The sequence below is a fragment of the Periplaneta americana genome, unplaced genomic scaffold, assembly GCF_040183065.1.
Source record: "Periplaneta americana isolate PAMFEO1 unplaced genomic scaffold, P.americana_PAMFEO1_priV1 scaffold_21, whole genome shotgun sequence".
NCBI lineage: Eukaryota > Metazoa > Arthropoda > Insecta > Blattodea > Blattidae > Periplaneta > Periplaneta americana.
In genome coordinates, this window is record NW_027185502.1 from 788,778 (window position 1) to 805,116 (window position 16,339).

At 34.2% G+C, this 16,339-nt stretch overlaps 1 long non-coding RNA gene across 1 annotated transcript in view; it reads left to right on the forward strand.

Moving 5' to 3' along the window:
- Window positions 1-537: 537 nt before the first annotated feature.
- The window catches only part of LOC138693775 (uncharacterized), a 70,885-nt gene continuing 55,083 nt past the window's right edge, over window positions 538-16,339 (forward strand). The window contains exons 1-2 of the long non-coding RNA XR_011330434.1: window positions 538-702; window positions 786-928. This is a non-coding gene — a long non-coding RNA (uncharacterized lncRNA). The remainder of the gene's footprint in view (window positions 703-785; window positions 929-16,339) is intronic.

Genomic DNA, 16,339 nt, shown 5'->3' on the forward strand with positions numbered 1-16,339 from the left:
AGGAAGTGAAGAGAACCGACTAGAAACACTTGAAATTTGGATATGGAGAGAATAGAGCGTATGAAATGGACAGACAGAATAAGAAATAAAGCTGTGTTGGAAAGAGTGAGTGAAGAAAAAATGATGCTGAAACTGATCAGGAAGAGAAAAAGGAATTGACTAGGTCACTGGCTGAAAAGAAACTGACTACTGAAGGATGTACTGGAAGGAATGGTGAACGGGAGAAAATTTCGGGGCAGAAGAAGATATCAGATGATAGACGACATTAAGATATTATGTGGATCATATGCGGAGAGAAGAGGAAGGCAGAAAATAGGAAAGACTGAAGGAAGCTGGATTTGGAGTGAAAGACCTGTCTTTGCGCAGAAAACTATGAGAGGCTGAATGAATGAAAATAATGAATTGTCTTACTCGACTTAGTGTAAGTATGGATTAGTAAATCAATAACAAATAATAATAGTAATAATAATAATAATAATAATAATATTTATTTATTTATTATATTCATAATACACTTTTCGTGAAGAGGCTTAGTATTAATTTTTTTACGACTACATCTCTCACAATAACAAATTTGCAGCTGGTTTAACTTCAAGCTGTACGAGGGTCGAGACGAACAGAAGGCGGAGCTAGAGTGGAGTCGCAGTCCTGGAAAGAAGGCTCCTCAACTTCAATCAGCGATATTTTACACAACTTGTTTCCGTAAGTATTTCAGTTGAAATTTGTAGATAATATTTACAGGTTATCTTTATTTTTTATGTATCTCAGCATCTCCAAAATTTCAGGTAGAGTGTGCTCCCTTGTCAATCGCCGCGCCTATGCCGCCAGCGCACTGGTCTTCCATCCTAGCGACCTGTGTTCGACCCCCGGGAGATCATGATAGAATTTGTGGTGGACAAAGCAGACGTTGCAGAGGGGTTTTCTCGAGGTACTCCCGTTCCTTCTAAGTAAAAATGATTAATTTAACTACAATGGCTTTATTATGACGACGACAACAACAACAATGGCATTAGATAGAAATACATGAACACGACCTTTTTTAGTTTGTGAATTAGCAAGGGAAAAAGCAAGAGAAGTAATCAATTTAATATAAAGTCAATAATGACAGAGCGAAACAACAGAAGAAGGCAATCTTTCTGAGTTACTGAATTTAAAACAAAAGTATGTTATTTAACGACGTTCGCAACTGCCGAGATTCTATCAGCGTCGTCGGTGTGCCGGAATTTTGTCCCGGGGGAGTTCTTTTACATGCAAGTAAATCTACTAACATAAGCCATCGATCTGGGCCGGAATCGAACCCGCAACCTAAAGCACATAAGGCCAGCGCTATACCAACTGCGCTACCGAGACCGACTTACTGAATTAAATAAAAGCATTTCACGTAATATATATATATATATATATATATATATATATATATATATATATATATATATTAGAGTAATCCCATGAAACCCCACCATACATTTTTGCAGACTGTATTAAGCTTATCCACATACTGCACATATGTATAATAGTTGGGAGATTTGTGAAAATTTTAAGAAATATAACTTTAACAATTTCTGGAAAAACGAGATGGAGTCTTCTAGGCTCTCAAAGTTTGTGACTCATTTCTGTAAATAGTAATTTTAGAATATTTAATTCTTTCAAACATGATATCTCAGCCAAATATGGTGATACCAAGAAGATATTGGTGTCATTTTCAAGCTTGAAATGTCCCCTAGTGCCTGACAATGAGTAAAATAACATTAATATAATTAATAATTATCTATGGATTTTTACATGATTTATGGAACATAAAATATTATTGTAAATTACATATATGGTAATATTTAATTAATGTAAATAAAAATAAAAAATAGCTCTATGTCAGGCACTAAAGAATAGTTTTAGCTATAAAAGAGTGAAAAAATGTCTCTATCTTAAAAACTGCATGAGCTATCATGTTTCAAGTTGCATGTCAAAAGTATAAACAAAATAATTTTTAAAAACAATTTAGACATAATTTCAAGGGATCTGTTCACTTCATTCTTTTTCTGATACCATTCTCAATTGTATAAAAATTTTACAGAGCAAAAGTTTACAAAACAAAAATTTTTGTATGTAAAGGTGTACATATACCTTATATTAGAGACAAGACGTAGAGAACAAGTGTTGAATTAGTAAAAAGCAGAAACAGAAAATGTGATTTTCAGTCATCCTTCAAGAAAGTAAAGACTGAATTGGGGTTGGAAAATAAAATTCGCAATGTAAGAAAATGAAGCTAGATGGACCTGCACATGGAAAGAGAAATCTGTTCTTGTCTATCTTTCTCACGCTCGCTGCACCACATACAGTGTGTGTGTGCGTGCGTGCGTTGACAATCGGGAAGCGTCTTGTGTGTTCATCTGCTAACATTGCATTTCGTGGAGTCGCCTGTATGTTTTCTGCGTCAGTTTCGTTGTCTTTAAACTGTGTGTGACTTTACAATATTACTATTGGACAAAACGTTCGTGTTAATATGATAGAAAGCGAGTGGATTTCTCAAGGGGGCATAAATAAAGTTTGAATTCATTGTACATATATATAGTCCACACCTGTGGAGTAGCGGTTAGCGCGTGACAGTAGTTACGCTGATACCCTAAAATCACGACCATCTGTCTTCAAGATTGTTTACCAGTGTTATTGTGTAGTGCGTAGTTTTCCTTGACAGTATTCCTTCGTTGGAATCTGTTGTGTGCATGTAAATAGTTTTTGTGGACTGAGTTTAATTAAAGTTCGGTGTAAACCTGAAGATTAGGAACAGATTACGAAGGGAACGGTGCAACATAACGGTAAGTTACATACTGATGATTTACAGCAGTGATGTCAAAGCAAGCGCATTTTTCTGACCTTGACGTCGTGCGCGGGCAGCAAGCGCTAAGTATGGAAAGAGAAAGGGTTGTGTATATGAATAAGCAACCTGTTGGATTAAGAAAACAGTGGTGCACAGACTTCAAAAGGAACGCGAAATTTTATGTCTTTATTTTTATATGGCTTCTTTCTGTTTAATATTATCTATATTGTCTGTAAAACAAAAGTACTAACACTGATTTCTTAATATTTCACTTGTGTTTTAAATCTTAATAACATAATAGAGAGTTAAGAAGGAATATTCACTTAAATTTCATAGTAGTATAATTATACTGTATTAAGTGGATGAAACACATCTTTCATAAAGAAAGTGATATTCCAAAGAAAGAGATTCAGAATGACATGATAAGTTGGAATTTATATTGATGGTATCTTTAGACTTACAAAGTAATCAATAAACTAATCAAAACAATATTACAGTACAAAGCTAAGTTACCTAGGTACTGTATCTGTTTTAAGTGTAACTAATATTACATAATAAAATTCTTATCGCATTATGCTTTTAAGGTGATATTTGTGAGCAACTTCCTATCATCAGAATATTAAATTATTTTCTCGAAATCTGTTGAAGCTATAGAGCTGACATTTTTACAACACATGTGCACGTATCTTTTGCTTATGATGTAACGGTAGTTACTTTGTTAATTTATTTCCTTATGAACAATTTCCATGCGAATATTTTCAAAATTTTGAATACACTATCTTCAGTAATACGTATTTACGGTATACTAGATTTACGAAAACATTCTGTAAGGCTACTAAATAAATAGGCCTATACCTGGAAATTTCACTCTTCTATACGAAAAGTTGAGAAAATATTTCTTTTGAATAAAAAAATCAAACTTGTGAAAAATGAGCATTAAAATTAAAACTTACATTCTTGTAATGCACTTATACTTCTCAGGAAAATCTAAAAATTAACATGGATACAGTTTTAATAAGTTCTCTTCCCTTTATCCATTGAATCAGTGCTGGCCATCCCTGAATATAGCTCGACCAAGCGGCATATACCACCTCTTTCGTCTGTCTCTTTCCTTTCCGCTGTAAAGCGCTCAGGCTCTCCTGGGCTCTAAAGCGCGCGCTTGCTCCTGTGGGCATTAATAAACATCCCTGATTTACAGCAAAGACAGTTTAGATACTTAAAATAGTTAATAAAATAAGTTTTATGTTTTATCACGTTTAACCTCCAAATTAAAAAAAAAATCTTTTTGATGTGCGTTTATCACTGTAATACTTACTGTACGTTCAAGCTACAAGCTGAAGCTTGGTGTGTATTATGTATATTTATTATTATATTAAGAAACGTGTTATAGACAGACCTGTGTCTATTTCTTATTTACGATAGGGGTAAAATACTTACGCATGGGGGAAGAAATATGTACTGTATATACACGTTTCAAGCGTTACACGTAAGTGATTTAGTTCATATTTCCAACTTGAATTCGGACTATTCCATAGAATTCTTTCTTAGAATTTATGTCAAAGTAAATGTTGAGTGTTTGTTTTTTATTAGTATAGGTTACACACTCATACTGCAACTGCGTGTATTACTTAACACTGTTGTTCCTGTAGGTATAGGTTATCTTTGACTTCAATAGGAGGGATCTTGGTCCGGTGGTTACACAACAGCATCATTGTGACCAGCAGGAATATTAGAGCCATTCTTAGAGACTGCCGTACTTTAACACTGCTTTAATCACACGTTCCCTTCCCTACCGATGTGGAGTTGCGCTTCAGCTGAATAACTGGCTTTGTTTCCTCAAGTTTTTCCGAACTGTAAGCAGAATGTTAGATAGTCACATGGCGAATCTTCGACCCCATATTCTTTAAAAGACATCTCATTGTGACTAATGTCTTCGACGCTAAGTAATCTTGTAGCTGATAAAACGCCGTTAAATAACCGGCTACAAACTTCTTATATCAACCAGGGAAAATAATATGTTACAAATACCTGTTCTTAGAGAGGAATCCTGTTGTTCCAAGACAAAATATGTCATTTTTTGTAGTCTTTCAGGAGCGATAATTTAAATTTTAAACGACTGTATAAAATCATAGTTCATACCATGTTTCATAATAATTGGTTAGAGAGAATACTATAGAAATACAATACGCATGCCATATTTTGCCACAATAAAGATAACATTAGGATGCACAACATACAGAAAAATCTCATTTTCGCCAAAAATTGATCCATTATATTTGCCTTTAAATCATAGAATTTCTGTAGGACCTATATGTAGAGGCATTTTCTCTTAATATTCTCCGAGGGGTTATCTATAGCTCTCGACACTGACCATTTTATTGACGAAAAAAGTGAAACAGCCTAATTTTCAGTGGGAAGGTAGTTTGGAATGTGAAGAATTCATATAGGACAGCGGTCGTCAACACAGAGCACCCTGGGGCTAGCGTCACTTACCCGCGGAAAACACAGTGCACCATGGTGCACTCGTAGCTGCTAGCGGGTATGCCCTCTACCTTTTCCTGCTGCACCACGGTGCACACGGGATGGGTCCCCTTACCCTTTTCACATTTCAGCGAGTGCTGACGACCACTGGTATAGGATGTCAATTGATTTGTAAACATTAGAAAGTAGGTAAAAAGTGGAAATAATTGATCGGTACCGATAACCTAAAAGTGATTATTTAACGCATTAAATAAAGAGGTAGAACACTTCAAAATAAAAGTGAATCGCACATTATACTTCACTTAGTATAGGCCTATACAAGGCATACAAAAGTCCTAAACAAACCCAACCTAACCTGTTACAGATTCGAATGCACAAGGCATATGAAAAGCCTAATCTAACCTAATATAACCTAACCTGTCACAGATTCCTGTAGGCCTACCTTAGAACTTACAAATAATCAAGTTGGAAGTTGCGTGCTACAGAAAAGGTTTCTTCGTGTCCACAGTGACATGTTCGCTAGCTTTGTCTAAAGTGCGGGCATGAATTATTACGCAAAACGCACTAGCTTTGCGAAATATGGAATCATATTGTGGAATATGCTTATTATACATTTACAGGTGTGGAAACACAGCCCAGTATGTGCGAATATTTAATTTATTACCGCGTAACAATCCCCCTCATGGTCTGTTCTTCATTTAAGGACATAATTTGGTCGAAAATGTGGACACCGGTCCCACAGTGCCTTCATACTTCGTTGGAGTGATTTCATGGCATTTCCCGTGTGCCGCGTTAGTATCTCTTGAACTTCATCTTATTATTATTGGATAAATTATTTTAGTGATAATTAAATTACCGAGTCTTTCCATATATTTACATAATTCCATTTTTACGTTTTCAGTAAACTGTTTATATAATATTAAAATAGTAACTAACAAGAAGTAAAGAGAGTTTTAAACAAATGATGGAAACGCATTGCATATACGAATCTGCAGCAGTTTAGGTTAGGCCTATGCCGTGCACATATGATCAATTGCAAAAACATTACAAATTCAAGGATTTTCACTTCCGAAATCACCGGAAGTACTTAAGGGGAGGTTGTAAGCTGATTTGGTTAAAAATTAACATTTTTTTTTATTTTTAGCTGAACTAATAAATTAAGAAAAAGTCGGTAGGTTAAGGAAGATCACAACTACAGGTGTGCAAATTTTCATAGATGTAGATTGAATAGTTTCTGAGATAAGTGTACCTGAAGTTGCTAAATTTAACACGGTGAGGATAGGGCTTACAACCTCCCCTTAAGCCTTAGTTTCACCAATCATAGCTTTTCATTGTATCTTTAAAATTACCGAATAAAATGTTAACCAACTTAAATCGGTAATTATTACAAAACGAACAAACAGAAATTAATAAAACAGTGCGAGTCAGCATTGATAGTGGACGATTTGCGATTGCCATTTAGTATTCAGATTTATTTCAATTTTTTTAAATTATTTTTCGTAAGTCGTGTGCTGTGTTTAACACAATAAACCATCTCCTATAGCGTGAATTTGTCCATGTCCACTTTGGGCAGCGCCTGATCCACACGACTAGGGAAAGGATGTTATTTTGCACCTAATTTACCCCTGCTAGGTATACACTTTTATTATAAATAATTATTTAAAACACTTGATAGGCCTATATAAAGATACAGAAAATGGAACAAACAAAAGCAAATGAAGAATATAGCGGAGTCTTGCATAAGATATTCCTTAACGTGTAAACGTAAGATGCGAAGGGGACTATGGACTTACCGTAAACAGGAAAGCCCTTCCGCCTCCCTGTCAATATGAAGTGAGGCAAATGTCAGAAACCTTAGGGCCATATTCATAGACATTCTTAGCGCGGACTTCCGGTGAATGATCAGCGAACTAACGTTTTTCCTATTCATAAACCAGTGTTAGCGATATGATATATGATATGATATGATATGATATGATATGATATGATATGATATGATATGATATGATATGATATGATATGAATCCTGTACAAGTAATCACTCGATAGCCGGGGCTAGTTTAGCACGCTCGTAGCGCGGGCTAGCGAAATGTCTATGCTTACCACCCTTAATGTTTACTTAAGCGTGTATTGCTTGTACGATATGTTTATTATGGCGACCCTCTAAAGGAAACAACGCTCCTATTTCTTCAGAAGACGAGGAGGAGTAGGCCTACACCAGGCGGTATTTATTTTTCTTTTCATATGATGTAGATAGCGGAGATTGATGGATTTATACCATTGCCTTCATATGACTTCATACGTAGCAATCCTTTGGTGTGGGGTTAAGAGACATTGCGGCCACTCAACGGGGCCTCGCTGACCTATCCACCTCTTGGAAACTGGTCATCAAGCCATTGACGTACGATTAAACCATAATGCGGTGAAACACCACCCTGCAGAAACATTGTAGGCAACTCGCCGTCTCTTTCAGAACTGATGGCAAGACACACTCTTCTAAGAGAGTCAGTTTTGTACTCCTCGTCGATCAGGGTACCTTCGTTAAAAAACGAACCAACGATCCTCCCACCCATATTCCACACCGCACTATTATATTATTCACACCCTGCATCTTGGACGGTAGCATCTGTTCAGTCACTCCACAATCGCCAGTTCTGCGTGTTGACCTCACCGTTCACGTAAAAGTACGCAATGTACGTTGCAGTGTCTGGGCTCGCCTCGATCCTGTTGAAAGAATATCACCATTGTTCCTGACTTTTGAAACATTTTGTATTCTGCAGCCTCCTCAGATCGATGCCATCTGTTCACAAATTACGTACTACGTCCTGATATATCCTATATTGACCTGATGATCGAATTGCCGTCGATATCGTGAGTCACCATAGTGCCATCCGTCGATTCTGCTACACAACTCCCTGGTCTGACGCAGCCCGCTATGAAAGCCCCTTCGTCTCCTGCGATGCAACCAACCAACCAACATCTTGTTTCACTGAAAGTTTATATGACCGGAGATCAAGCTGACTTGCTTTTGACTCCTCCTTTAATTTATAACACTTTGAAATTGTTCAGTCTAGTTCTTCAGTCCTTGATGTTAAACCATGATGAATTTGTAAAAGATATGGCTGGTATAACTTGGGTTTTATTATTTATGTTTGATGATTAAACTTCTGTAGCAGAGGATTTGGATGATTTTTCAATGTTTGTATAAATTTGAATTTTAAATTTTCCGAAAACTCTTCAATTGTGCTATGTCCAAAACTTCATGTAAAAATTTATTGGATGTTGTGTAATCAGCTCCAGCAATTGTGCGCAGAACTGTTCTTTGTACACCACGCAGTCTTCTCAGTAGAGACCCATTGACAGATGACCAAGCTGGATATGCATATAGGAGGCTAGCTCTGATTATTGTTATATAGAAAGTTTTCTTAGTCCACAAACTCAGCGATGGCGACTTGAATAAAGGATACAAACGTTGAAACATAGCATATCCTTTGGCAGCAATTTTATTCATGTGAGGCTTAAAAGAAAGTCTATGGTCATGCAGCTTCCTCACACAGGTGCCATCTGTATGCAAATCACGGTACTACGTCTGCTGTATCTTCTGGTCGAACTGAAACTATTAAAGATATTATAATGAAGTTGAATCCAAGGTCCAACGCAGGAAGTTACCCAGCAATTCTGCTTCAATTGGTTGAGGGGAAAACGTCGGGAAAAAACCAAACATGGTTTCAACTCTGGACCGGTTATTTTCACGCTCAGTCATGCTAAGCGTTATAACTTATAACACAGCGGTGGGGTGTATTCGTTCGTTCGTGCATTTATTCATTCATAGTGTTCCTCCCTTCACTACAAACCCAGCATTTTTCAATTTTTCAATCAGTCCCTTAGATTTTATATATACTACAATATTACCCTGTTATAAGGTTTATTGTAGAATAATAATATAACGTACAACAGCCAATTGCAGTAACAGTAGTATTCAGGGTTTCCATATGTATGGCTATAGTCGTATGCATACGACTATTTTGACTATTGTATGAAGTGAAGCAAAGGCTAATCAGCGTTTACCGATCTCTGGTTGGGTCAAAAACCATAATAGAACTGACATTTGAACATTGTAGTGAATTTCGTCTAAGTCTGGAGGGTCTAATTAGTCAAATCCACTGTCCTCATCTCCACATTGGAGCTCCTGGAATTTTTAAGGCGCGAAAGAGAGAGAGAGAGAGAGGTGCTGAAAGCAACGGGAAGCTACCTCATTTATCTTTCCCGAAGAAATTGCAAACATAACATGATGAGTCTTGTGATGGTAAAATAAGAGGGGCAAAATTGGAGGATGCTGGGTTTGCAATGAAAGACTATAACTATTACTATTATTATTACTATACTATACTAGACTAAACTATACTATACTATACTATACTACACTAAACTATACTATACTATACTATACCATACTATACTATACTATACTATACTATACTATATTGTATGCTATACTATACCACACAGTATACACTAGGCCTATACTTTATAGTATACACTATACACTTTAGGCTACTATACTATACTATACTATACTATAATATTACTATACTCATTACTGTAACTGTAACTATAACCATAACTATGACTATGACTATAACTATTATTAATAGAATTACTATTATTATTATTACTATACTATACTAGAATATACTATACTATACTGTATGCTGTACTATACCACAGAGTACACTAGGGCTATACTATATACTATACACTATAGGCTACTATACTATATCCTACTATACTATTATTATACTAATTATTGTAACTGTAACTATAACCATAACTATGACTATGACTATGACTATGACTATGACTATTAGTATTATTAATATTATACTATACTATACTATACTATACTATACTATACTATACTATACTATACTATATTATAATATAATATAATATAATATAATATAATATAATATAATATAATATAATATAATATAATATAATATACTATACCATACTGTATGCTATACTATACCACATCGTACATATGGCCTATACTATATACTATATACTATACACTATAGGCTACGATACTATACCATACTATTATTATACTAATTACTGTAACTGTAACTATAACCATGACTATGACTATTACTATTACTATTATTATTACTATACTATACTATACTATACTGTATGTTATACTATACCACAAGTACACTAGGTCTATACTATATACTATATATATATATATATATATATATATATATATATATATATACACTATAGACTACTATATTATACTACATTATTACTATATTAAATACTGTAAATGTAACAATAACCGTAACTATGACTATGATTATGACTTACTATGACTATGACTATTACTATTATTATTACTATACTATACTATACTATACTATACTATATTATACTATACTATACTACACTATACTATACTGTATGCTATACTATACGACACAGAACACTAGACTTATACTATATACCAGCGGGTCCCGAAGTGTGCTCCGCGGAGCCCTCGGGGCTCTGCGAGTGATTCTCAGGGGCTCCGTCCTAGGCAGTTATGAAGATGACAAAAATTGCTGCTTCCATCTAGTCTCTAGCGAGAAAAACGCAAACTACTTTCACCAAGCGAAAATACTTTCTCAGAAAATAGTTTGAGTTTTCTTGCTAGATGAAAGCGCCTATAATAGATCTACTGGTTACTGGTACTGGTTACAATCTCAATGTTTCTTGCTTGCCAAGTACTCGATGATTTTCGAAATTTATGTCATGTTTTATACATCAGACAGACAGCGTTTGTTAATCGTGATGCGTGGAATCTACATTCTATTGGCTGTTATGTTGCCTGAAACATATAACGACGGTCCCTAGGAAGAACATTGTAACTGATATTTTGAAGAATTTGAGTTTTAATCATAGACCTGAAAGTTTCATAACAGACCATCTGTGGAATAAATATCGGCTGGATATTTGGGCAGTAATCGCGCTATATTGAAATATTGTAACCAACATTCATACATTTTATACGTAGAAAAGTATTGTATCTCACTTAAGAATTGTCGACTGCCTCCTTTCGCAATAATGATCCGTTACACAGTTACCATAGTCTTCTCTGAATGAATAATTGAATCAGTGTATGTAATTGTAAAAGTATTGTATCTGCATTTTACAACAACATGCAGACCTATAATAATCCGAGGCACGACAGCCCATGAAGGACCATTACCAACGAGACCAGCCGGCTGCTGGCCTCACGTCCACATGCCGAAGGAGATGTGGACGATCATCCAACCAGAATGCAGGTATCGTGTGGTTAACACGATGATCCCCCGAGACGTTTTAGCTGGCTTTCATAACCAGATTTCGCTACCTATCGTATCTCCCCAAGTGCATCACGATGCTGGGTGGGCACCGGTTCCATACACTGGCCGAAATTTCATGAGGAAATTTCTTCCCCCATGAGGACTCGAACCAGCGCGCATTCCGTAACGTGAGTCCTAGCATCCTATCATTTTGTATCACAGATTGACCTGCACCAAATGGAAATGGCACCAGAGCAAGATACTTCTGATGATAACGATAAGAGACTTCTACAACACATTGTATTTGACAATAGTATTATGATATGTCTGTTCAGGATAAATTCCCGAAAAAAGAACACTCTTGGAATAAAGCAGATTAAATCCATCCTTTAAATGAACGAAGAAAAAAAGGACGAACAGTATTCACTCTGAACTACGGATAATGCTAGTGAAAATGGCTAAAGCAAGTGGAAACCCTAAGAGGTAACTTAAATAGCACAAATCGATTTTAAAAACTTGAAGTCTCTAATCGCCAACGAAAAGGACAACTGAAATTTGACAGAAGAAAATGAATAAGTGTTTCGATGAAAGTGAAGCAAATTCAAATTTTTCCTGAATTAAGCAAGAAAATATTAAAAAAATACAATTATATTGATGGACAAGAACATACAGTAGCATTGACATAAAACGCAACGTCAAACTCAGGACTTGGAAGGATATAAATCTAAAATATGATTACATTGCTCCACTACCCATCTCCCAAAGTAAAGTATTCATCGATCTGCTATCAGTGTGACGAAATACACCCCATATTCCTGGCATTTATCACGGCTGTGATGAATAATATTAAATTCAGTGGCATTGTAAAACAAATTACTATACTTTTTGTAAATATTTATATACATTCCTGTTTGTAGTTATGTAGTTACAATTCTGTTAAGGTAAACTGATTTTTCACAGCCATCCGAAGTTGTTTTTAATTCTACTGCAAAAGTTCATTTTGTCAGTTACAATGTTCTTCCTTAGGACCCCCGATATGTTTGCAGAAGTGTTAGCTAAACTTTCGTTTAAATGGAACTGTGGCTTAAGATGGGCTCCGTAATACCCGAGAATCATCAGCTATCAACCAGTGCTCAGTTAAAGGGATATAATAACTGCTGTAACCTTACTTTAAAAGAAGATAATGCGAATTACTTGAGATTGAGTTCGGAATATGTTGAACATGATCCTGCTTCAGAGTCTACGATGTCTAGTGTAGAGGTAGGCCTATTGAAGTGACAGGGACTTGAGGTTTCGTATCCCCATTGTGGCCTTGATTGCCGCGACTGTTCTGTCCTCAATATGCCTGGTGAACGTGAAACCGGTTACTTGCAGAGTCACCCCTAGATATTTGAAATATTTTACTATTTCGAGGGTTTGAGTTTCGCAGATAAACTTGTCCTTTGAGGATAATTTTCCTCCTTTTCGAAACTTCATTATTTTCGTCTTGTTTTGGTTTATCTGCATGTCGTTGTCCTGGGACCATACGACTAGGTTGTTGACTGCCTCTTGGAGTGAGGTCCTGTAGTTGCTTAGCACAACCATATCATCTGCATACAGGTACATTTTCATGCCTTGTGTTGCTACCTTCTGAACAACATCGTGCGTAACCAGATTGAACATTTTGGAACTCAGAGGATCCCCTTGCAGTACACCATTCGTTTGTATGATGTCTGGTGATTCAAGAAGACCGTCGCTGATGTTTATTATATTTGTTTCCATGATGTTCTTCATGAGGCTGAAGAACTGATCTTCTGGGCCTACTACTGCCTCAAGTTTCTGAATTAGGGTGTTTCTGTTTATACCATCGAAGGCTTTCTTGTAATCGATGAAGGCAGCGAAAACATGGCCGTTTGGTTCATTTATCGAGTCTTTAATATATTCGAGTACACGTTGCACTGTCTGTACCGTTGACTTGCCAGGTACGAAGCCATATTGCTCTGTTGGTATTACCTCCATTAGTCCGTCAAGTATCCTATTTCGAATGACGCTGGACAACATTTTAAAAGCGGCGCATTCTAGCGCAATCACCCTGTATGAATCAGGAGAGTCCTGGAATCCTTTGCCTTTGTTAAGCACCTTTATCGGTGACCTCCTCCAAGAGGTTGGGATAGTGCTGAGTTCCATGCACTTGTTATACATAGCTGTCCAGATCGGATAGTATAGTATGGTATAGTATAGTATAGTATAGTATAGGATAGTATAGTATAGTAAAGTATAGTATAGTATAGTAGACTATTGTATAGTCTAGTATAGTATAGTATATTATAGTATAGGATAGTATAGTATAGTACAATACAGTATAGTATAGTATAGGATAGTATAGTCTAGTATACTATAGTATAGTATAGTATAGTATAGGATAGTACAGTATAGTATAGTATTTTATAGTATAGTATAGTATAGTATAGTATAGTATAGTATAGGATAGTAAAGTATAGTACAGTATAGTATAGTATACTATATTATAGTATAGTATATTATAGTACAGTATAGTATATTATAGTAGAGTGTAGTATAGTATAGTATAGTAAATTATAATATAGTATAGTAGATTATAGTATAGTATAGTATATTATAGTATAGTATAGTAGAGTATATTATAGTATAATATAGTATATTATAGTATAGTATAGCATATTATAGTATTGTATAGTATATTATAGTATAGTATAGTCTAGTATAGTATAGTCTAGTATAGCACTGTATAGTCTAGTATAGGATAGTATAGTATAGTATAGTATAGTATAGTATAGTATAGTATAGTATAGTATAGTATAGTAAAGTATAGTATAGTATATTATAGTAGAGTATAGTATAGTATAGTATAGTATAGTATAGTATAGTATAGTATAGTATAGTATAGTGTAGTATAGTATATTATTGTATAGTAAAGTCTAGTATACTATAGAATAATATATTATAGTATAGTATAGTATAGTCTAGTATAGTCTAGTATAGTATAGTATAGTATAGGATGGTATAGTATAGTACAGTCTAGATTAGTATAGTATAGTATAGGATAGTATAGTATAGTATAGTATAGAATAGGATAGTATAGGATAGTAAATTATACTGCAGTATAGTATAGTATAGGATAGTAGAGTATATTATAGTATAGTATAGGAGAGTATAGTATGGTATAGTATAGTATAGTATAGTATAGTCTTGTATAGTATAGTATAGTGTAGGATAGTAAAGTTTGTATAGTATAGTATAGTATAGTTAGTATACTATTGTATAGCATAATATGGTATAGTCTAGTATAGTATAGTATAATATAGTATAGGATAGTATAGTATAGTATAGTAGAGTATAGTATAGGATAGTATATTATAGTATAGTATAGTATTGGATAGTATAGTATAATATAGTATAGTATAGGATAGTATAGTATAATATATTATAGCATAGTAGAGTATAGTATAGTATAGTATATTATAGTATAGTATACTATAGTATAGTATATTATAGTACAGTATAGTATAGTATAGTATAGTATAGTATAGTATACTATAGTATAGTACAGTATAGTTATACTATAGTATAGTATAGTATATTATAGTATAGTATAGTATGGTATAGTATAGGTTAGAAAGTATGGTATATTATATTATAGTATAGTATATATAGTATAGTATAGTATATTATAGTAGAGTATAGTATGAGATAGTATAGTATAGTATAGTATAGGATAGTATAGCATACTATAGTATAGTAGAGTATAGTCTATTATAGTATAGTATAGTAGAGTATAGGATTGTATAGTATAGTATAGGATAGTATAGTATAGGATAGTCTAGTATAGTATAGTATAGTATAGGATAGTATAGTATAGAATAGTATATTATAGTATAGTATAGTATAGTATAGTATAGGATAGTATAGTATAGTATAGTAAAGTATAGGATAGTATAGTATAGTAAGGGATAGTATAGGATAGTATAGTATAGTATAGTATGGTATAGTATAGTATATGATAGTATAGGATTATATAGTATAGTATAGTATAGGATAGTATAGGATAGAATAGTATAGGATAGTGTAGTATAGTATAGTATTGGATAGTATAGTATAGTATAGGATAGTATAGGATAGTATAGTATAGTATAGTATAGTATAGTATAGTATTGTATAGTATAGTATAGTTCAGTAAGGAATAGGATAGTATAGTTTAGTATAGGATAGTATAGTATAGTATAGTATAGTATAGCAAAGTATAGTATAGTATAAGATAGAATAGTATAGTATAGGATAGTATAGTCTAGTATAGTATAGTATAGTTTAGTATAGTATAGTATAGTATAGGATAGTCTAGTATAGTATAAGATAGTATAGTATAGTATAGTGTAGTATAGTAGAGTATAGTATAGGATAGTATAGGATAGTATAGTATAGTATAGTATAGTATAGTATAATATAGTATAGGATAGTATAGTATTGTATAGTATAGGATAGTCTAGTAAAGCATAGTACAATAGTGTATAATATACTCTATTATGGTATAGTATAGTAGAGTATAGGATAGTATAGTATAGTATAGTATAGTATAGTATAGTATAGTATAGTATAGTATACATTAGTATAGTATAGGATAGTCTAGTATAGTATAGTATAGTATAATATAGTATAGGATAGTGCAGTCTTCAAGAAGCGAGCCTTGACGTTCTCTAGG